At 40.2% G+C, this 22,858-nt stretch overlaps 1 non-coding gene across 1 annotated transcript; it reads left to right on the top strand.

Annotated features, from left to right (window-relative positions):
• Positions 1 to 14,931: 14,931 nt before the first annotated feature.
• trnap-agg (transfer RNA proline (anticodon AGG)) lies at positions 14,932 to 15,003 on the top strand. Its single transcript has one exon. It is a non-coding gene; the product is annotated as a tRNA-Pro (tRNA).
• The last annotated feature ends 7,855 nt before the right edge of the window (positions 15,004 to 22,858 follow it).

The raw sequence follows: 22,858 nt of genomic DNA on the forward strand, positions 1-22,858 counted from the left end.
GTGTGTTAATTCCAGATCACATGGACTTCCGGCAAGATGTCGCTCTGAGCAGCAGCACCTTGGGAAAGCTGCGAACGATCCCTCATGGTTTGCTTAAACTGACGTTTAGTCTAAAAAAATGAATGTAGGACTTTTAAGAGAAAGGAGATAATTTTGTCTTCCCTTTGTGGATGTATGGAGCACGACTACTCTGCAACAACGCCAAGAGAACCGGCCGTCAACATGAACAGCAAAAGAAGCACCGCCAGCTACAGCGGACAAGCCACAAGCCTCGAGAAAAAAAATCTGCGGACGAAAAAGAACAACTAGGAGACATTGCTACTAATAAAATACTGGAAGCTGTCAATATGCTCGCAGACAGGTTTGATATCCAGGAAAATCACATGGAAAAGCTCACCAGAAAAATGGAGGAAAACTGCAGCCATGTAGTAGTGATGAGAGAGGAAGTTACCAAATACAAGAAGAAAAGAGTGGAGCTGGAACAACAGGTCAGAAAACTGCAGAAAGAAGTGAAGACACTGACTGAGAAATGCCACCAGCAAGAAGGGTACAAGAGAAGGTGGAATCTACGCGTCAAAGGGCTGAAAGAAAAGGAAAATGAAAATATCAGAGCAACAGTAATCTCTCTTCTCTCCAAAATGTCGCCAGGAGTGCCATGGTCAATAGAGGACATGGTAGACACTGTTCATCACATCGGGAAGAAAGAGCAAAACCACACGAGGCAAATCATCATTCAGTTTGAGAAGGAGAATGCAGAAATGAAATCTGGATGCTGTCAAAAGGCTGTGAGATGTGTAAAAGACCTGGCATTTGGTTTGCAGAAGATTTTACCAAAAGAGGACGGAGCAACACGGGAGCTGATGTGGCCGAAGATACATAGAAGAAGCCAGAGATCAGGGGGAGAGAAGAGATTCTCGCACTCCTCTTGGATTCGTAGAAGGTGTCCAGATATTCCCATAGAAAATGAAATGATATGGAAATAAGTGTTCTGGTTACTCAGTAGAACCAATGAGACTCAGAGTTTACCTTCAATAGATCAATATAACAGTTACTTTTCTCATTCAAACTCTCACACTTAGTGAAGTGAGTTATTGTTGTTGAATACTAGTGATGGGTCCGGTGTTCAAGATTAACTGGTGTTCCGATCAACTGGTGATATTCAGTGAGCGAGACAGCTGTTACAACAGCAATACATAGCATAGGTGACTGTGTTGATGCCTGTTCAAAACAGACAGATGTCAATAAACTGTTCTGAAATGCTCTTGTTGTCAGCTTTAACATTGGCTCCAAAAATCGCTATTGTTCTTTTCTGAATCACGGCTGTTCAGTCTACCAATAAAATACACGGTTTTATGAGGACTTCCACCTAACTGAGTGGAAATATCGCTTCGCTGCAGTAGAGTGTGATAATCTACACCAGATTAACTGGGGGGTATTCCACCAAGCTGGCTAAAACAGGCTGGGCTTACGCCGGTAAGCGTGGCTTGAACAAGCGGCAACTTTAATCTCAGCTGCAAGTAGTTCCACAAACGAGGCTCAGCTGTTTTTCAGAGACGCTTATTCAAGCCAGGCTGATCCAAGCCAGGCTGAGCGCACGTCTGGGGGAGATAAAAAGCCCAGACGTGTCGATCGTCGAAATGATGATATTATGTCCAAAAACAGAGCGGAGACTTTCTCTTCGGCGGAGCAGAAACTTCTCATGGAGTTGTACGAGGACTACAGGGAGATTATCACAAGAAAAGGCAACACGGTTGCGATAAATAAAGCTCGAGACGCTGCCTGGCAAAGCATTGCCGACCGTTTAAATGCGTGTTTATTTTCTTTTTAATGAAGCACTTAGTCTGAGCGTACACACGCACACGTCTGAAAATTTAATTTTCAGAGGGCAAGTTTTTGACACCGATTAGGGATAACCCACAACTGCAGTGGTTGATGACTTTTTTTTCCTCACCCTGAAGTTTGTCACACTACTGTGGCCCAGAGGAGATCAATCTTGATGAAATAAAGCTTTTCAAAACCCATTGAAGACATTTTTTATGTGTGTATAAACATATATATGCATACATATATATATGAGAGAAAGAGGCTACAACATAGCCTGGTTTTGTGCAATGTGATGGTGGTTTTCACTTTTTACTCTGGTAGGCCTAATTCATGTTCTTGATTTGACAAATATATATCCACCATAGATGAATAAAGCAGCAGGTAACACCTAAAACCAAAGTAGGAATACTTTGGAAAAAAGGGGCAACTTCATGTGGAGATGTTTCATCAAACACTCAAACTTTGAATAAAAAAGCAGAAATAAACATGTAAGCCTATAGAGGAGATGTCATTTTTATTAGAGATGATAGTGCTACTGTGCCCTACATTTAAATAAGGGAGAAGACACAAATGAGCTTGTACACAAAATAGTTCTCTCATCATTTGGCATCACCTTTGGATTATCATCATGATCAGATTGGACCGCTGGTAAAAGGAAGGCATTCTTTATGGAAAACTGTGGCTGTTGTGTCCTGCTTATTTTAACACAATCTGTGCCTATTCCTGTTACGTGTTGACTGCACTTTGAGGGTGAAAGAAGAAAGAAAATCGGATATTTCCAAGTATTTACCGCTGGTGAATTTGAACCCACGGCGCAATGAAAAGTGAAGCCACATTTAATCTACTTAACTACGCTTTAACCACTGACACACAGTTGCACACTGTGACAAAATGTGTAGTGTAATATGATATAGTTTGATTCACGGTTATTCCGGCGTTATTTAAATAAGAATATTTAAAAAAGGTCTCAATGTATGTCACCAAACAAGAACATCATTGATTACAGATGAAGATGAATTTAATGTGTAACATGCGGTTCACAGGCGTCTTTCTGAAGCTCGTCAGAACCTTCTCTGACATGGGGCTAAAGTAAGCTTGACTGTTAGCCTGCCCCGGACCAAGCTTGTCGCTCTGGCTGAGTTACCATGGTTACCAAGCCAGGCTAGCCCTGAGCCTTGTTGGTGGAACTAAACTCACTAAAGTTAGCGAAGCTGACCGAAATAAGCCAGGCTTCGACCTAAGCCAGCTTCGTGGAATACCCCTCTGGTGACAGTCTGAAGCTTCAGTCCAATGGTCAGACAGAAACAACACGAGACACACTGTTACTGTTTTCAAAGATTACTGCAATTAACCAAATCACTACAGCACATAAGATTGGACAAGCTAATTCCATCATGAACAACTGTACTTCAAAACAGGAATAATTCTTTACATGCGATGGTTTACATGTCAAATTATCCTTAAAGACTGTGGCGAATCCACCCCCTCGGCCTTACGCTTGCGGTGTGCTGAGGAAAGAGCAGGGGGGAGGAGCACAGTGACCGCGCTGTCATCACCGGGTTTAATCCACGTTTCCATCAACAAGAGGAAATCCAGTGTGTAGAGAAGAAATCGTGCAGGATAAAAGTTTTATTTGTTTGCTTGGAACCGTGAGCAACAGGGCAGAGATTTTCCTGCACGGAGCCTCGTCTGCAGATGCTGACACGCCACGAGTGGCAGGGATGTGTCGCTAGCATCTGGAACAGCTGATCGGAGCCAGCTGACCTGCAGGGAGCACCGCACGATGAAGCCGTCATATTCCCGGGGAAACCACAGACTCCAGGACGACGATCATCCTCTGACTGCGCCAGGTAGGCTCTCAGTTGAACAAAGACGCTGCTTCGTTTCACCCGCTTTCTGTGGTGACGTTTGCGGACTGCGGTCACGTCAGCCGTCTTTCGTTTTCGTGTGGTCAAGCCAGCCGCTCCAAGATCTTAAGGCCCGGTCACACCGCCCGAACTTTGCTGGAGCGTTCCTTGAACGGTAGGGAGGGGGGGCCGAATTTCGACAACGCTCGTCACCGCGCACAAAATGGGAAAAAAATCGAAAACACGGGCATTGGATAAGCGGTGCACCGCTGAAGCCGGCGTTGCTTTAGCGGTGATGCGAGCGTTGGTATGGGAAAAGCCCGCGTGTCGTCATTTGTTATGGTCACGTAGTACAAGACCGCTGCTGGTTGGCAAGAACCGGCAGTAACATAACGGCTTGCTGGGTTTGAAACAAATACGTAAAGTTATCGCTTTTCATGAATGAAATTGCACATGTATTTACCACAATGGTAATATCATGTGTAGTTGTTAGCTGTAGGAAGCGTTCCTTCGCGTGAAGCGATCTCTACACTTTCGGTTTGGTTCAGTGTTGTCATGTGTTACCGATCGCTTTATAGGCGATGAAAGTATACTAAAGTCGAATGAAGCATATTCAATAACATCTCCTTAAGCCAGTAGCCTCATATTTGTAACCATATTTGTTTCTGTATGCGTCCAGCAATCGTTTTTTAGAATTGTCATATTTTCGATCACCAATGCTGTGGGTCTGTTACTGTTACATAGAAGCCATAGACAAAAAATACAGCAACTTCTTGACGTTTCTTTAACATCTTGTTGAAGATTAACAGAAGATATATTATTTTTAATTCATAATTATATATTTTTGGGTGTGTGAACTGCCCAGGGGTGTCAATCAAGTAAAAATAAATGTCGGTGAAGGAAATGTCCGGCCACAATGAAGGATCGTCAACCCACCCAGTCTTCAAAATGTAGGGATCTGGCAAGGTTTTACTGTTTCCCTGATATCTCAGCTTACTCACGTATCTTTGTCGGGCCTCAGGTGATAAGGATTGAGCATAATCGGACAATTTCACGGAAGGATAGTTCGCATTGTTATCGTCAGCCATTGTTCCTCTGGTTCCTCTTGCCAACCAGCGCGGTAATCACGTGACTTCCTGACGTCACTGTTTGTAAACACTGGCGTCTCCCATAGCGGCGTTCTGCGCATGCGGGCGTTGGCTCGGCGGGGGTATAAAGTTGGTTTAGCGGCATACCGCTTGTGACTACGGCGCTGAACGGATCGCCACCATCTGCTTGTCATACAGTCCATGTTCAGGCCTTCTCAGTATCCACTGTCTGACCCACACAACTCTGTCTCTCCTTCTTCTCTCTCTTCTCCTTCTATCAACAGCTTGTTGCAATCTGAGGAGGTTCTGATTCTGCTGCTGGACTAGTGCACCAATCATAGCAAGTCTCTCAGCATCCATGGTGATACAGTTTTACTTTAACTTTGAGCAAATTTGATATAGATGAGGTCTGAACTCAACGGCAGCTCGATTCCAAATGGGCTCCTGGTCCATTTCTCCCCGTATTTATAGCCAAATTCTGGTCCCGCTCCGACACCTCTATACCAACGCCAAACCAAAGTTCATCGCTGCCATGGATCGCTGCTTCAACGCCCGACACCGTTCCAGCAACCCCGTGTCCACTCGTAAAATGCTTACAACCGCTCCACCGAAGTTTGTGCAACGTTTAATCACCGCCCGGGCAACGCTGGCAAAGCAGCGGTGGTCCAGCGTTCAAGATTTCTGCGTTGGCCTAGCGGACCCAAGCGTCCACGAACTTGCGTCTAGCGGTGCCAAACTTTGACTGGGCGTTGGTGGAGCGGGGGTGAACTTTGCCGGGGTGGAAAATTGCCCCCTCCTCACCACTCGCAATATTTTGTGCAGCTCAAAACTTTCGGAGCGGTAGGAGGGCCCCTCCAGAAACATCAGCGGTGGCTGAGCGTATACGGCGTTGCTTTAACGGGGGCCAACTTCTGTTAAATGGTGGTAAACGGTGGTGAACGGTGGTGAACGGTTACGAGCGGTGATGAATTTTTTTCACCGCTCCAGGAACACTCCAGCAAAGTTCGGGCGGTGTGACTGGGCCTTTATGTGCGCTCCTCGTACAGACTTTATGGCAAACGCACAGAAACAAGTGGAAAAGTCAGCGTGAGTTACAAAAGCGCCAGAAAACTTCCGGTTTTCAAAATAAAACGAGTGACTAAAAGAGGTGTGTGTCATAGAGCAGGCTTAGCTCTACTATCCGGTGTTGGATTTGAGCCAAAAGATCACATGACCCGGGAGCTATTGAGCTGAAATGACAAAATTTACAGTTAAATATTAATATAAAATATACAAAGTAACCAAAAGGAATAAAAAATGGTGTGTCTTCATCACCCTTTACATTCCTGTTAATCAACATTGGTTTGGAGCCTGTGGGTCACATGCATAGACTGTATAGAGCTGCAATAAGCGCCGCATTTACCGCGGAAAGAAGACCGAACATGTCTTCTTGTGCTGTTGGTTGCGCAAGTCGTTTTGATAAAAACCATAAAACGCGCAAATTTTACAGTACTCGTACCCCTTTTAAGGCAAACAGGAGACGTCTATGGTTGCAAGCCATCCGAAGGACCAACTGGAACGAGCAGCAGATTAGCAATGCCAGAATAGAGGGATTTGTTGTTTACAAGCACGAGAGGATGCGCGCGCATCACGGCTGCAGAAAGGCAGGGCCCTTTAAATTGTCAAGTCGGCTGTCAACACAGTTTTCAGCCGTGTTAGCGGTCGATAGCGGTTTTAATTTTAGCTAGCGATGTTGTCAGCATACTACAACAGTTTATCGCCAAGTGATAAAGTAAGTTATTCAACTAAATTGATATTAGTAAGCGGTATACGCCTTAACGACCCATATGCATTGCAAGCTGCTGCCTGGATAAATGACGAAAAAAAATGGCATAAACTTCAGTGGCCAGACATCCATTCTTACCTGATCGAGACTCTGAGTCTCTATTCCCGGGAAAGCCTGAAATCCTACCAAACACTGGATGCATACAGCTATGTAATGGACAGCCATGTGCAGGATATTTTATTACATGACTACAACCAGAGATGATCCATTCCTTTCCACAGCCCTCCCTATTGCTGAACAGTTCTTTAAACAAAATATTCTGCCTGAGCTGTTAACACGCAGCATGGACCAGCAACAACAAGCACCGACGGTCTGCCCTCACTGTGAAAGACCAGAATTTGGAAAGATCATTACCTGTGCAAAGTGCAATAAGCATTTCCACTATGAATGTGCAAAGGTAAAAAGAAAGGTGAAACAATGGTATTGTGCTAAGTGTAAGTGAAAAGAGCTGGAGTATGCACTTAAACAAGTTTTATTTATAGGACCAGTTCCTGTTTAACTATTGAAAGTTTGCACTTAGGTTCAACATATAAAACAGTAAGAAATAAAAACATATCTGAATAACTGACTGTCATTTTTATTGGGAGTGGTGGAAAGTAAAGTAAAAGCACAGATAAAAAGTACAAACTTTAAGAACTTACACTTAGGTACATTTTATGAAGACTTTCTTACCAGATTAATAATATTCAAAGTAAATGTAGTGAAGTAGAAAGTATTCAAAACAGTGAAATTTTAATTTGATGCCTGTACTTTTACTTTTCACTGGTTACTGAGTGCCTATGTTTGTTACATACCCGTTAAGTTAGATGCCATAAAAATTCATAAAAAAAAAACATAATCAGGCATGATGTGTCAATAAATTTGTTCTCAAAATTTTGGCCATTGTTTACAATTTACTGCACTTGCCATTTATACTTTACATAGAGGAAAGTTTACAAATGCAATGAAATGAATATCACCAACATTAGTTAGTTAATGAATAATGTGTTTGGCACAATATCACACTTGAGTGTTGTTTACGACACAAATCCTGTAGTTTATTTTCTTGGAACAACACATTTGCAAATGTTTGTTAATGCTGCACACACGATTACAATGTCATCTAGCAGGTCAACTTGTGAGAGTGGGACAACAGTAGTTAAAATTCTGAATGTTTTCCATCTACCAATTACTCTCTCAATGTGTATCCTAACATTAGACAAACGCCTTGATGTTTCCACTTCTTGAGCAGACGGCTGCTTTTTCCCTTTGGTAAAGTGTGGGATTCTCAACGTGGCTCCTCTCAATGCAAGCTCATCTCTTATGGTGAAACCACGATCTGCCAGTATCTCATCATTTATTTCTAAGTGGTCATAAAACCCGGACTCAGCTGTAAGTTGTTTGTCAGACACACGTCCACCCCAGCCAGTGGACAGAAATGTAATGGCTCCAGCAGGTGACATGCCAACCAAATACTTCACTGTGTTATGGCTCTTATAATTTGAATATGTTTGGGCTCTGGCTGTTAGATTAGGGTCTGTTAATGAAAATTTCAGTACAATCAATTATGCACCTGCAATGCTGGTATTTAGGTTTGAAACATTTTGGCATGTTCCTTAATATGGCTTGCTTACTTGGCCACTTGATTAACGGTTTCAGAGTTTGTGCCATAACAGGGAGCCACTTCCTTAAAATGTTTGATATGTCACATTTCAGTACATTAAATCTGATTGCAATATCCTTATTGGTAAGCCCCAATCTCAGTTTCATGAGGACTACAAGCAGATGGTCCTCCAGAGTCAAAGCACAACGTAAAAGTTCTACATTGTCTTTTATGGCTAGCAGGACCCAACTGAAAAGAGCACTAGTCAAACTAGTGAAAAATAGCACCTGTGCTGCTTTAGACTTGACAGAAGCAAAAGGAAACTGTCTACTTTTGAGCTTTGCTTTTATTTCTTCATTCTCAGCTCTCAGTTGGTTGTTTTCTGCACGCAGGTTGTCACACTCGATATTCAGTAGGTGGTATTTCTGTTTGAGGTCCTCATGGTCGGCCTTTGGGACTGTAGCTTCTGTAAAATTAATAAGAAGAAAATATATGTCACTATTTTTTTCCCCAAATCTAATTCATAATTGCCTTCCTCCCAAGTAAAACCAACAACCTGCATTTTAGACCCAATTCCCACATCACTTTTTAAAACATTTTATGGATTCCTTGAAGTCGAGCTTTTAAATATAGTGAATTGTTCCCTTCAGATGGGCTCTTTCCCTGCTGCTCTTAAAACAGCAGTAGTGAGACCCCTTCTGAAGAAGAACAATTTGGATCCTAATGTTCTTAATAACTACAGGCCAGTGTCCAACTTACCATTTTTAAGCAAAATTTTAGAAAAACTTGTTTTATTCAGTTGAACGATTTTTTAAGTCACCATTCTATTCTTGAGAAATTTCAATCTGGATTTAGGACGAACCACAGTACAGAGACTGAACTACTGAAAATTGTTAATGATTTTAGGTGCAACCTGGACTCACACAAGCTTATTGTCCTTGTGCTGCTGGATCTAAGTGCTGCTTTTGATACAGTAGATCACATGATTCTTTTAAATAGACTAAGACACCTAGTAGGCCTCTCTGGTACTGCCTTTCAATGGTTCAGTTCTTATCTCACAGATCGAAAATTCCTTGTAAGTCTATACACATGCTCTTCAGGGATCCATGAAATAAAATGTGGTGTTCCCCAAGGCTCAATTTTAGGCCCCATACTTTGTAACCTATATATGCTTCCATTGGGAGACGTCATCAGGAGGCATGGTGTCACATTCCACAGCTACGCTGATGATACACAGCTGTACATCTCCATGTCTCCTGATGACACAGGGCCGATTGATGCCCCTTTTAACTGTATTTTAGACATCAAATCCTGGATGGCAGAAAATTTCCTACAGCTCAACCAGGGCAAGACTGAGGTTTTAATTATTGATCCTAAGGCTCAGGGAGAGAAACTTTTATCAAAACTCCAAACCCTGTCTTTAATTCCATCCAATCAGGTGAAGAATCTGGGCATCATTTTTGACTCTGAGCTCAACTTTATTCCACATATTAAAAACGTAACGAAAACAGGGTTTTATCATTTAAAGAACATCGCCAGAGTCCGCCCCTTTCTCTCCCGGGCAAACACAGAGACGCTGATGCATGCTTTTATCTCCAGTCGTATTGACTATTGTAACGCCCTGCTTTGTGGTCTTCCAAAAAGAAACATTTCAAGTTTACTACTGCTACAGAACTCTGCGGCACGTGTGCTGATGAAGACCAGAAGGCGGGCACATATTACACCGGTTCTAAAATCACTGCATTGGCTCCCTGTGTGTTTTAGGATTGATTTCAAGGTCCTTTTAATGGTTTTTAAATGTCTTAGGGGTCTTGGACCTTCTTATCTCTCAGAATTGCTTTTACCATATGAGCCCTCGCGGACCCTGAGGTCCTCTGGCACCGACCTCTTAATGGTTCCCAAAGCTAGAACACGGACTTACGGTGAGGCATCTTTCCAGCACTATGGCCCCCGTCTGTGGAACAGCCTGCCAGAGGACCTGAGGGCCGCAGAGAATGTTCATATTTTTAAAAGCAGGCTCAAGACCCACCTATTTAATTTGGCTTTTAACTAATGTCTTATTTTTATTAATATTTTTATTTAATTTTATTTATTTATGAATCGTAGCCCTCTATTTACTTACCGTATTTTTATTTTATTACTTTTAAATGATATTTTAGCCATTTGTTAGTACTTTACTTTATATTTTATTTCATATTTTATTTAACTTTACTTATTTATTAAGTTTTATGTTCTTAGACTTTGTAGTTTTACGTTTTTATTCCATATCTCCAGTGTTTCCTCAGTGGGGGCCGGCTGCACTGGGGGCTGAAATTGGCCCTGGTTGGGATGTCTCCGTCTTGTGGCTGGCATCTTCTTGGCCAAGTCGGGGGTCTACAACACTGTTTTGCTGTGCAGGCCCCCCACTGTCCTTGTGGCGGGGCATGCCCGGGCGGAGGCATCTGGCCCTGTGCTGTAGGCGGCGCCCCGTGCAGTCGGCCCTCTAGCGTTTACTGACCTGGCTCTTCTGTACTCAGCCACGCGCTTTTAAGATTACTTCATCTGTGTGTGTGTGTGTGTGTGTGTGTGTGTGTGTGTATGTGTTGGGATTGGAGATGGGGCGGGGGGAGGGGACTGTTTTTAACATGTATAGCACTTTGTGCTGCATTTTAATTGTATGAAAAAGTGCTCTATAAATAAAGTTTGATTTGATTTGATTTGATTTGATTTGATTCCTGGAGATAATTCAGACTTTGATAAACAATTAGGGCAGCCTGATAAATGTTATTAAGTCACCGTCCCAGTCTAAAACGATTATCATATTAACATTAAAAACAAAAAAGAAAGGCACATAGTTTTGATTTACTTTTTTTTTTCTTAATGATGGTACTGTTTTGGTTATGAAGAGTGTTCAGAGTTCATACCATTACAAAGATCAGCATTTGGCTCCATTTCACAGTCATTCACAGGTGGAGGGGGTGTAGTTTGATCAGGGTCCATTCCACTATCATTTGCTGGGGAAATAGGTGTAGATTGATCATTGTGTGGACATCTTCTGGAGGCTTCATCTCTTCATCTTTTTCTCTTGTATCTGAAATGCACAGAAGAGAGTAATCAATTGCAAAGAAGGCAGCTACTTTTAGGCACAGGATTACTTTATCATTTCAAATCTGACTACACGTTTCCATGAGGTTCATTCAAAGATGTCCAGTAATGCTATTTCATTAACCAGAGTTATTTCAAATATATTAAAACGTCACCTTCCTATTTATTATTACTAATGATCACACTACGTGGTAACATACAGTTATATCAGAGAAGCAACACAAGAAAATCAGAATATTTACCGCTTCAATTTTGCATCGCCTTCCTTGTCTGACCGGAATGAATAAGAAAAGATAGACGGGACAAAGTCAGGATTATTGATGTCATCAGATGCTTCTCCTGTACAAAATATACAATGCACTCAGATGACTGATGTTACTGACAAAACCTACATTATCTCAAACATTTAGCATGTTAGCATACATTAGCAACAGTTTGCTTCACAAGAGAACATGTGCATATAGTACATAGTTAACATGCTCCCACAAGCTTGATAAAATACAATTGATCATGGTTTTATAACTTAGCCAGGCGGATACTTATTGTTAGTGAAGGCCAAGTTAGTTACCTGATATGAAGTGATCATTGCATATTCTGGCATTGCTAATCTGCTGCTCGTTCCAGTTGGTCCTTCGGATGGCTTGCAACCATAGACGTCTCCTGTTTGCCTTAAAAAGGGTACGAGTACTTGGAATTCTGTAAAATTTGCGCGTTTTATGGTTTTTATCAAAATGATTTGAGCAACCAACAGCACAACAAGACATTTTCGGTCTTCTTTCCGCGGTAAATATGGCGCTTTTTGCAGCCGTCATGCGTAGTCACTTGAGTGTGACGTAAGAGTGATGTCGGCTCCAAATCCGTCTATTAGGTTCAGACCAAACCAGTTTGAACTGCAGCTTCCGAGGTAAGCAATATGAGCATTTTAACCACCAGAGGGTGCTGTTGGACTAGATGAAATGTGGAACTGCAACTTGCCACATGGCAGTTTGAGCAGTCCAGTTTTAGATCTTAGCTGGACAGAATTACAGCTGTGAAGAGGCCCACGTGTGGTTCGTTGGTCTAGGGGTATGATTCTCGCTTAGGGTGCAAGAGGTCCTGGCTTCAAATCCCAGATGAGCCCTTGCTTTAACCTCTGAGAACTGCAGAAATCAAACTGCAATCAATTTCACATTAATTACAAAATGTGCAGGGCTTCAAATGCAAATGTGTTAAAGATACCACAGATTCAGCTCAGTTGGGGGACAAAATTAAATGACATTAACTTATAGAAATGCCAGGGGTCACAAAAGAGTCAAACAGGTCATGATACTTTACACTCAAAAGGTCAAAGGTCAAATCTGGATGGACATGGATTGTTGGAGGCATAAAAAAGTGAAGCAGTTTATTTGTACAGTACATCTGTAAAATAAAGTACATATAGTATGTTATAGCACTGATGCCACAGTCACGGTGCAATTTGAATACAATAAATGAGCAAATTGATTGTCCCTGACTTCTTCTTGACACTTAAAGAGACATGTCAGCCAAGACATCCCAACTGTGTCCTGAGCCTTCAGCATCTCATCCAGATCTCATCCATCACCTTGTCGTGGTGAAGCTTTTTCACCATCTCAGCAGCCAAGATCAGAAAATTATACATCGATATTTAAACTACAGCATGAAGAAAGCAAGAAGAACATTTTAACCACCAGGGGTGCTGTTGGACAAGGTGAAATGTGGAGCCCCAAGTCACAATGTAGCCACTTTGAGATCCAATTTTAGGTCTTAGCAGCACAGAATTACTGAGAGGTCCTGGGTTCAAATCCTGGACGAGCCCTTCCTGTATAAAATGTATCTCAAGCAGAGCTGTCTTCCAAACAGGTCTTGATTACTGTGTCAAAACGAAAGTACTGTAACATTTCACATAAAACTGATTCTGTTGAACTGTGTGACAGTCAGGGCTGGGTTGGGAGTCAAATTTGACCTGAGACTTTTTGGACCAGCCCACCTGTGCAACCCTTTCAACAGAGTCTTGATTGGCACTAAAAAATATGACATAATACAACAAACCTTTGAACTTGTACACTGTATTTAATAATTACTCACATACAGTATACTGCTGAAGTGGAATCACTGCAACGCAAATACACACATACACTACAACTTCAAAAAAAAATTTGTTTTATCGCTAATTGCTAATTACACAAAGAAGTAACCAAGGTAACAATGTTGAAGTAGTAAATGTACCACTCTTCCAATCCACACTAGGGCCTCGTCGAAGTCATCACGTCACGTCACGATACAGCACACAAACACGCAAGAAGAAACACATTGCAAAGATGCGCTCAGAGAAAAGAGAAGAAAAGCTCTCGAAGCATCGGCCGGACAGAGTAAAACAATTACAGAAATGTTTGCTGTAGCCGGTCCATCACAGGCACAGGGGCCACAAATTGCACCGTCTGTTATTGTTTTACTTTGTCCGGCCGACGCTTCGAGAGCTTTTCTTCTCTTTTCTCTGAGCTTTTCAGCCCCTCCTTTACGTTTTATGACATTCTTCTCCATCTCCAACTGCCTGGCTGGGCTTTACTGCACACACCGCGATATCAAGTCTAAACTCTACTCAGCCCAGAGCTGTCACCTGAGGGCGGGGCTGAGCGTGCGTGTGGTGTGACGCATGTGTGCCTGCGTGCCTGTACGGGGCTGATGAATGGTTGGACGCTCATCCCATTCGGCCGCATATGGATAAATAAACAAAATTATTTAATAAATACCAGCACACCGGCCCAGATGTGGACCGGCCCTTCGGTCAAGCGACCGAATGAAATAACGTTCAATCCGTCCCTGGTGACAGTAGATTCTGAAATGAAACCCCAGTTAAACAAAGTTGGTGTCAGCTTTAATTAGATCAGGCATGTCCAAAGTCCGGCACGGGGGCCAATCACGGTCCGCAACTTCGGTCTTATAATGTATTATTTATGGCCCGCTAGCACTGTCTAACAGAATAAATAAATCACAAAACTTTAAAATGTAATTCCTCCTTTAACCAAATCCATTATCACAGATTTACACAAAAGAAACACCAGTATGATCATCCATCCATCCATCCATCCATCCATCCATCCATCCATCCATCCATTTTCTATACACGGCTTTATCCTCACTAGGGTCGTGGGGGGTGCTGGAGTCTATCCCAGCTGACTCGGGTGAAGGCAGGGGACACCCTGGACAGGTTGCCAGTCTGTCACAGGGTGGTTCAATTTTAGGTCTTAGCAGGACAGAATTACAGATGTGAACAGCTGTATGTGTGGCTCGTTGGTCTAGGGGTATAATTCTTGCTTTGGGTGTGAGAGGTCCTGGGTTCAAATCCTGGACGAGCCCTCACTTTAACCTCTGAAGCTCACAGAAATCTAATCATAACAATTAAGTTCAAATGACAACCTTAAGTTGCTCAGTTTTCAAACAGTGCTGTGACAAAAATAACAATTCTTGTCATACCGTAACTCGTCAGATTCACAGGAGCTTGTACAGAAGAATCTAATGTACAGAAAAACAAAATGAACTTGAACATGATACCAACAAGAAATCTCCTGTTACTGTACTGACATCTGACCACCAAGTGTGGAGCCCCAAGTCGCCACGTTTCAACAGATCGATTACAGCACTTCGCTGCATAGAATTACAGATGTGAACAGCTGCATACGTGGCTCGTTGGTCTAGGGGTATGATTCTCGCTTAGGGTGCGAGAGGTCCTGGGTTCAAATCCCAGACGAGCCCTTCCTGTACAAAACGTATTTCAAACAGAGCTGTCTTGATTACTGTGGCAAAATGAGAATAAACCTGATTCTGTCTGCCGGAGTCAAAACTGTCAGAATGCAGAACAGTGACAGTAGATACTGAAATGAAACCTCAGTTGATGTCAGATTTAACTACATATAATAGTTGTATGGTAGTAACAGAGCTGAAGTAATCCTGTGACTCTGACCAGTGAACACAAGTTTCAGCTCATTTAAAACCTTGAACCACAACTAAGCTAATGACAGATTCTTCTATTAAAAAATCACTCCATTATCACAGACTAACACAAAAGAAACACCAGTATGATCATCCATTCGCTATACACCGCTTTATCCTCACTAGGGTCATGGGGGGTGCTGGAGTCTATCTCAGCTGACTCAGGTGAAGGCAGGAGACACCCTGGACAGGTCACCAGTCTGTCACAGTGCTACATATACAGACAAACAATCACACTCACATTCACACCTACGGGCAATTTAGAATAATCAATTAACCTCAGCATATTTTTGGACTGTGGGAGGAAGCCGGAGTGCCCGGAGAAAACCCACGCATGCACAGGGAGAACATGCAAACTCCATGCAGAAAGATCCCAGGAAAGCCGGGACGCAAACCAGGGATCTTCTTGCTGCAAGGTGAGAGTGCTAACCACTACTCCACTGTGCAGCCCTATCAGTATGATCAATAAAACTAAAAAATGAATTGAACAAGAAGAGAAATAATGTGATTAAACCAAAGATACACAAAGAGGTAGAGATGAGGGTATACAACTGTACTCACCTGCATTTAAGAGGACTGTGTTTCAAATAGATCTCATGAGGACTCTGGCTTCTTCGGTTCTGAACGTCTCACTGACATCCCTATAGTTTATCTATAACGACAATAAAAAACGCATAAAAAACATTCAGTCAACACCACAAAAAAAAAACAGTGTATAAAAAAAGAAAAAATTTTGCTGTTGAGTTGGCTGGGTCTTTATCTCAAGTGTACTTGTGGCCAACTACATCTCACAAGTAGTTTTCTTTATTAGAATAATTTCAAGTGAATCTTATTCATCACACCCTGTCAGACACACTGTCTTTGAGATTTAAGCAAACACTGCAAACAGAGCAGAAGCAATAAAGAGGAAAAAAGAAGCTACATTCACGGCCTGTAGAGTTTAATCACAGACCCTACGATATTCCATTCTCTACAAATCTCACTCACTTTGTTTTGCACGTTAATCTTCGCACTATAAAAATTACACATATTTTCTTTTACCCTGTTTCTTCAGCAAACTGATGTTTTTGCACTGTACATTTTATGTTCAGTATTGCCTAAGATCATATGAGTAGATCTTAAGTTTTGTGTTTCAAAAAGAGTGCAGAAAATAAATGCTACAAAAAGACTGTTATCTGTAAATGCACTTTTTGTATTGTTTGGTACAGTACTAAAGTAGACCTGATTGTTGTGTCAAAACACCTCACATGACATGAACGAATCATGCTGACAGGGTGCCAGTTTGTGAGATGGAATGTGAGGCAATACCACATCAACACTCTGAAATATTCTGTCAACCCTGAAAACACATGTCGTTGACACGTGTCCTTTCACAACATCTGTAGGTTGGTCTAGGGCAGTGATTTTCAACCACTGTGCCGTGGCACACTAGTGTGCCGTGAGAGATCATCAGGTGTGCCGTGAGAAATTATCCAAAATCATTTTTTTTAAATTAACATTTATTAATCATTTTCTGCAAATATTATGTCATTGTCGAGTGTCCGTGCTGCAAAGACTGGCAGAGTAATGTCATATTCATCCGTGTGGCAGCAAATAGCTGATTGCTTCGTTCCTCCAAGAGAATTAGTGATGCACGTGAGAGGTCGTGGTGACAGTCATGGAGAAGTTTTTAAAAAGGACAAATGCAAACTCCGAACAGGGCCCTGGACAAGATTCTGACCCAGATGAAGGCCCAAGTATGAGTGGTGGGAAAAAGAAAGCAAAGATGGTGAGCTCAAGGCAATATAGTGAAAGCTATCTTTCGTTCGGATTTACTTTCACCGGGGATGAGACGACACCTATTCCATTATGCCTGGTGTGTGGCGAGAAGCTATCCAACAGTGCCATGGTGCCAAGCAAGCTTTAAAGTCCCGCTCTCTGGTAACACAATTGCCAGGCGTATTGATGACATGTCTACAGACATCGAAAGCCATGTTTTGGAAAAGATACGCATCAGTAGGAAATTTGCGTTCCAACTTGACGAGTCTACAGATTGTGGACATTCTCAGCTCTTGGCCAACGTGCGTTTTGTGGATGGAGATGTCATTAGAGAAAACTTCCTATTTTTCAAGGCACTGCCAGAAAAAACAACTGGAGAGGAAATTTTTCGGGTCACATCGGAATATCATGACCAGGGAAGACTTACGTAGGAAAGCTGCACAAGTGTTTGCACTGATGGAGCTGCAGCCACGGTCGGGCGCACCAAAGGCTTCATGAGCAGAGTGAAGGAAAGAAACCCAGATGTGATTGTTACACACTGTTTTTTTGCACCGTGAGGCCCTTGTTGCTAAGACTTTACCAGCCGAACTGGTTCCTGTGTTGGACGATGTAGTGCGCATAGTGAACTTTGTAAAGACACGACCTCTGAAAAGCCATATATTCGCATCTCTGTGTGAGGAAATGGGAGCGGAGCATAAAGCCTTATTGCTCCATACGGAGGTCCGATGGTTGTCGCGCATTAAGGTGCTGACCCGTGTGTATGAGCTGGGAGAGGAACTTAAAATATTTCTGACAAATGAGAGGTCTGATTACCAGTGGCGGCTGGTGATTTTTTCTCTTGGGGGGCGCACTTAATTTACCAAACCAAATAGCCGAGTCGGCAACACCAGAATAGAAGAATTTATGCAAATTATGTTCACAGCCATTTGATGTGCTATTACTATGCACCACTAGGAGGGTACACCTAAGCACTACTGCTCAGTCAAATAGACAATTAAATGCACGTAAATGTTACCAGCTAGTGAATTTGAATTTATCTCTCCAGTGTTTGATATGATTTGCTCCAGATAAGGTGTAATTGGTACACAAACCCTTAAAATCTCCTTTTCTATAATTAAACAAATTAAGAATGTATAAATATGCAAATCTATTTTTTACTTCAAAAGTTAAAAAAAAGAAACAATTCATTTTTCCAGCTTCAAAGAGTGCCAAGTGCTTCTTCTGTCCAGCAAAATCTTTGGAACAACATATTTATATTTACATACTCAGATAAACAAAAACAAATCCATACCTGTGAAACCAACAAACATTGGACATTTTGTTAAAAAATCTAACTATAAGGCTTAAAGCAGACAGTGCCTCTGTGAGCTAACTTTTATATTAACAACCTTACATGACAATGAGAAAACAGCAAATCTGCATATTTAAGATCAAAGCAATAAAAATGTGTTACTTTACCTGAAAAAAAAAATACTGAAACCATTAGGCATTATACTATGTATAACTGTGCATGTGACAAATTAAACCTATCTTATCTTATCTTAGGCTTTGAGCCCAAAGTGCTTCTGTCAACTAACATTAAATATTTACAATGAAAATAAAGAAAAACAGTAATTCCTCAGATTTCAGAACATATGAAAATCAACAGGCTTTCAGTCTAAAGTGCCACTTGTGTCAACTAACATTTATATTTACATTATTAAATGACAAAAAAGTAAATCCTCACATTTTAGAGATTAAAGCCAGCACCTCCACATCTGTGTTCTCTGCTCGCTCTCTGCTGCCACCCCATGGATGGTGGTGTGTAAAACAATCAGAGACACAGACTGTCTCCCTCTGATCGCTCTGATCGCTCAGCAGGGCGCGGTCATCCTGCGCCCCGCGGTCTGCTATCTCTTGTATTGAACAGGAACGAACTGCGCATGTCAAAGTTATAACGAGAGTTTTTTTTTTTTTTAATTTATTTCGGTTGTTTCAATGCAAATAACAAAAAAAAAGTGTTATACACTCAATTCAACAAACAAAACAAAAACAAGTGCAAACAGACAAGGGAGTTACACATCAGTGTTGAGTTCATACAATAGGTCATAAACATTTTCATATCTATTCATATATTTTAGGGCTTTTAAATAGTTCTCAAATTCTGTTATGAATACTTTAAAAATGGGGGGTGTTTTAAGGAGTCTTTTCTTATGTATAAAAATTTTGCTAGACAGAGGATCAAATTATAACGTAGTTCTTGTTTCTTGTTTTCCAGAAGAGTTCCAAAGGTTACAATGTCTCTTGATATTGGTCTTGAGTCTCCCAAATGTCCATGAGTCCAGTCTTGCATGCATTTCCAAAATATTTGGGTTTTGATACATTCAAAAAAAAAATATGGTCTATGGTTTCTACATTGTTTTCACAAAAAGCACATGTATTATCATCTATATTAAAACATTTCCTTAATAATTCTTTGGCAGGGTAAATACAATTCATAATTTTAAAGTGTGTTTCTTTAACTTTTGGTGGAATTGGAAGTTTTAAATACATTGTTCTTAGTTTGTCAATAGACGTTTTATCATATTTATTCCTTATGTCATTCTTATTCGTTATATCAGGGAATAGACTGTTGGTTAGACAATGTCTTATGAATTGGTCTGTGCTTTTCTTGACAGTAAGGCAAACACCTTGAATTGCAACAGTACCCCTTAGTGGATTGATGGGATGATGTTCAACTATGTTTTTGGTTAGAAAAATAAATTCTTTTGGCAATGCTTTAATAAGTCTTTTGAATTCGTATTCAGGAGGATTAAAGTTATGTTTGATACAGAATTGTTCGTAAGTTAGCATATCACCATTAGTGTTCATCAAGTGTACAATAGACCATATATTCTTGTTCATCCATTCTTTATAAAATAGTGACTTACTTTTGTACAATATATATCTGTTGTTCCATATTATAGTGGAGTGTGGGGAGTAATTGTGTACATAAAGTAGTTTCCAATATAATAATACCTGTTTATGGAACTCTGATAATTTAATGGGTAGTTTATTTATAGTAAAATCCGATAAGAGTAATATTTTTAGCCCCCCTAATTTGTTAAATATAAAATTTGGGACACAATACCAAAACACATTATAGTTATTGAGCAAAGATTTTAACCAATTAATTTTAAGTGCTCCATTAAGGCAATCAAAATCAATGACCTTCAGGCCACCATCTTTTATTTCTTTAACCATTTGATCTTTTCTAAGATAATGAGGTCTGTTTCTCCAGATGAAGTTAAGGTTCATAGTATTAATTTTTTAAATTAAGTTATTTGAGACTGCAATACTACAACTTGGATATATAATTCTTGATAAACTTTCCATTTTTGTTAGGTAAATGCGCCCTAATATCGAGAGACCCCTCTGAAGCCATAAATTCAATTTTGATTTACAATCTTTAAGTTTATTGTCAAAATTCATTGTGAGGTTGGAGTTTTGGTCTTTCGATATATATGTACCCAGATATTTGATTTCCGTTTTAATGGGAACATTGCAAATTTCCTTTAAGGGGGTGTCATGGATTGCAAGAAGTTCACATTTTTTAAAATTCAAAGTCAAGCCAGAGGCCTCCGAGAACAATTTTATTTTTTCAATAGCAATTGGAACTTGTTTATTATCTTTAAGAAATAGCGTAGTATCATCTGCTAATTGAGTTATTATTAATTCTGTGCCAAAGATGTCCAATTTCTTGAGATCTTCACAGTGTTTTAGGTGAATTGCTAACATTTCACTTACCAAAATAAAAAGGTATGGTGAAATTGGACAACCCTGGGGTATACCAACAGAGATATTGAATCTGGGAGTGGTTCCTTTTGGTAATAAAACAGAGCTGCTGACATTCTGATACAACCCTCTGATTAAGTTTGTAAATTTAACTCAGAATCCAAGCTGTTCTAAAACTGAGAAAATAAACCTGTGTTCCACAGAGTCAAAGGCTTTGTAGAAATCTAAAAAAAAGATGAATGCATCATCATTTATTAGATCTCTATATTCAACTAGATCCATTACCAATCTAATATTGTTATGAATTGACCTCTTTAAAAAAACAGACTGAGTATCTGCAACAATGTTTTCAATACCAGATTCAAGACGCATTTTGAAAATGTGTGTGAGAAGTTTATAATCTGTATTTCTAAGCGTAATTGGTCTTCTGTTTTCAATAAATCTCTGGTCTTTATCTGCCTTAGGGATAGAGATGATAACTCCATGGGACATTGTGGGTGGGAGACAGCAAGTTTCAAAGATATCTGAGAAGACACAAAACAATAATTCCTTTATGTCATCCCAAAAGTGACGATAAAAGTTACCTGTAAGTCCATCTGGACCTGGGCACTTGTTAAGCGATAAGGTTTTAATCGCTTTATCAAGCTCTGTTGTTGTTATGTTATCATCACAAGTTTGTTTAAAGTTATCATCAGTTTTAGGAATATGAGATTTAATACTATTCAGAAAGGCGTTGCATTTCTGTTCTGAAAATTTGGAAGAATATAATTTACTGTAAAATTTAAATATTTCTGTTGAAATTAAGTTGTCATCTGTTGTTTCCATATTATTTATTATCAAGGATTTTATTGCATTTCGTTGTCTTCTTTTTTCTAAGTTACAGAAGTATGCAGTGTTTTTTTCTCCCTCCTCTATCCATTTAGCCCTTGACCTAACAAATGCTCCTTTAGCCTTTTGAATATACATTTCATCTAATTTTGATTGGAGAGTGTGTATTTTCTGCTTTTCTTCTTCAGAAGGATTAAGTTTGTTACAATATAAATTAAGCTGTTGTACCAGATTGAGTTCCTTCTCTTGACGTTCTTTTGCAATTTTTTTGCCAAAGGAAATGGAGTATTGTCTCACTTTATATTTAAAGAATTCCCATTTACTAACATGGGATATAAGTTCTTCTAAAGCCATTACCTCTGAGAGAATGGATCTTATGCCTTCACAGTAAGTATCATTATTTAAAAGACTGGAGTTAAATTTCCAATATTTTGATGTTCCCTGATTTTTGTTTTGAGGTTTCAATTTTAAATAAATGAGACTATGATCTGTTAGAGGTGCGACAGAAATGTCAGAACTAATTTCATAAGATAATAAATCATTTGCTACCAACCAGTGGTCAATTCTAGATTTATAATTTGTGTTGAACCATGTAAATTTAATTATACTGGGATTAACAAGGCGCCACGCATCCACTAGATTTTGTTCATTGCAAAAGTTACTTAGGACAGCATTTGGATGACTTTCTGTATACTTTGATGGCCATTTATCAAAGAATTCATCTGGAGCAAGGTTCATGTCACCTCCTATTATCACATTGTTAGTTGAGTGTGTTAGCTTGAGGTGACCAAGCTGAAGGGCAATTTCTTCTAACAATAACCGGTTTTGATTTATAGTATTGTATCCATATGTGTTTGTCAAGATAAGTTTAATATTGTCTATGCCAATAATTAGTGTTAACCAATGACCATGTTCATCTTTATATTGAGAGACTACTTGACCCTGAAAGTTCTTTAGTAACACAGCAACCCTTGCTGACCTTGAAGTGCCATGACAAAAATAGGCTCCATCACCCCATTGTTTAGACCAAAATGTGTTGTCCTCAGGTTTCGAATGAGTTTCTTGCAGTAATATTATGTTTGCATTTTTCCCTTTACAAAATAAGAAAAAACTTTTCCTTTTGGTAATATCTCTTAAACCCCTTGCATTGATGGATATTAAAGATAAATCACTTTTCAAACAGAACATATAACACTAACAATAAACAAACAGAAGGAATAACCACTTATGAGATGGTATATATAAGTATGTTACCTTAGAGAATAAGAACATAGCAGGT

The sequence above is a fragment of the Acanthochromis polyacanthus genome, chromosome 7, assembly GCF_021347895.1.
Source record: "Acanthochromis polyacanthus isolate Apoly-LR-REF ecotype Palm Island chromosome 7, KAUST_Apoly_ChrSc, whole genome shotgun sequence".
Lineage (NCBI taxonomy): Eukaryota > Metazoa > Chordata > Actinopteri > Pomacentridae > Acanthochromis > Acanthochromis polyacanthus.